The sequence below is a fragment of the Panthera pardus genome, unplaced genomic scaffold, assembly GCF_024362965.1.
Source record: "Panthera pardus isolate Hobbes unplaced genomic scaffold, ASM2436296v1 HiC_scaffold_16, whole genome shotgun sequence".
Taxonomy (NCBI): Eukaryota; Metazoa; Chordata; class Mammalia; order Carnivora; family Felidae; genus Panthera; species Panthera pardus.
Window position 1 is genome coordinate 28218242 of NW_026526721.1, and position 1919 is coordinate 28220160.

Here is a 1919-nt window from a genome sequence, read left to right on the forward strand (position 1 = left end):
TCTTGAATATCTAAAATAATATACCCTTGAGTTACAAAATAATTTGCTTTAGCATTTCTGATAAATATATCTTGCTAACTTTATCCATGTTGTGTTAATCTTTTTGGATATCTAACGTGAAATTATTTATTCTGGAACATAAGGACTTGAGAAATTTTATGTCCATCTTTTTCTCAGTCTTACTATAGAACAGTGCTGTTCATTGAGTAGAAGTTCACACAGAAGAAGGGCGCCCGGGTGGCTCATTCGGTTAAGTGTCCGACTTCGGCTCAGGTCATGATCTCACAGTTCGTGAGTCTGAGCCCCACATCTGACTCTGTGCTGACAGCTTAGAGCCTGGAGCCTGCTTCGAATTCTGTGTCTTCCTTGCTCTCTGCTCCTCCCCTGCTCATGCTCTGTCTTTTTCTCCTTCAAAAATAAATAAAAACATTAAAAATATATTTAAAAAAAAAGTATAGTGTAAGCTACACATGTAATTTGAAATTTTTCTCTAGGCACATTACAAGAGGAAAAAGGAACTAATCAATCAATGAAATATTTTATTTAACCCCCATCAGTAAAATACTATCATTTCATTGCATAATTAATATAAAATTCTGAGATATTTTACATTCATTTTCTCACAGTAAGTTTTTGAAATTCAGTGTATATTTTCATTTATAGCACATCTCAATTCAAACTAGTCACTTTTCCTGCATATTGTTAGAGCTTGGAGTTGAGGCCACTGGCTGGCAGATGAACTTACAGGTGTATATAGTGTGCTGTAGGAGGGGGAAATCTTTTGTTAACAGCGCAAGGATCTCTGGCTCAGTGAGTGGAATTTGATAGTAATTCTGGCTACAAGCATATAAATAAGTAAATAAATAAATAAATAAATAAATAATTTAATCTTTATTTATTTTTGAAAGAGAGAGAAACAGTGTGCGAGCAGGGGAGGGTCAGAGAAAGAGAGGGAGACACAGAATCCGAAGTAGGCTCCAGCTCTAAGCTGTCAGCAGAGCCCGACACGGGGCCTGAACTCATGAACCATAAGATCATGACCTGAACCAAAGTTGGACGCATAACCCACTGAGCCACCCAGGCATTCCAATAAATAAACATTTAAAAAAATGAAATAAAAATAAAAAAGTTTTAAAAAGGCAAACTAGTCACTTTTCAAATACTCAGTAGCCACATGTCTACCATATTGGACATCATAGCTATAGTTATATCTTGGGTTTTTTAAAGACCATGTGTTTGCCAAATTCATATCTAATTAAAAGTATCCTTTAAAATCCGGTAGAAAGATGCCATGTTGAAAGCTAATATACCATCTTTTTAGTGGGTCTCAAACAGCCTGGTTTTCCTTCGGTGTTGAAATAAGTAACGTTTCCGTTTGTTGAACATCAGATAAAGCAATTAGTCAATGGTTGGGGCACATGTATGAAAAATACACTACCTTTATACTGTACAATTCAAAATCTGTAATAGCAGACTCATATTTTCCACCTTACTCTAGGTTATATGCTGAATAGAATTTTATTCTTTTGTATGTTCCTGTTTTTCCTTTTAATTTTTTTTTAATGTTTATCTATTTTTGAGAGAGACAGAGACAGAATGCGAGTGGGTTAGGGGCAGAGAGAGAGGGAGACACAGAATCGGAAGCAGGCTCCAGGCTCCGAGCTGTCAGCACAGAGCCCTACGTGAGGCTCGAACTCACCAGCCATGAGATCATGACCTGAGCCAAAGTTGGATGCTCAACCGACTGAGCTACCCAGGTGCCCCCCTTTTTGTCCATTTTGTAAAAGCATGGCTGGTTTTTGTGATAAACTGAATGATGTAACTCCTCTATCTCCTGCATAAAATAGGGCAGTTAAGAAAAAATGGTTATATGTATACGTATAGATGTATCTATGACTTTTCATTAATTAGGATATTTA

The 1919-nt window shown here is 36.6% G+C and overlaps 1 non-coding gene across 1 annotated transcript; it reads left to right on the forward strand.

The window, feature by feature from the left end:
• The first annotated feature begins 691 nt into the window (after positions 1-691).
• LOC128777500 (small nucleolar RNA SNORA62/SNORA6 family) lies at positions 692-845 on the forward strand. The gene has a single exon (XR_008422747.1). It is a non-coding gene; the product is annotated as a small nucleolar RNA SNORA62/SNORA6 family (small nucleolar RNA).
• The last annotated feature ends 1074 nt before the right edge of the window (positions 846-1919 follow it).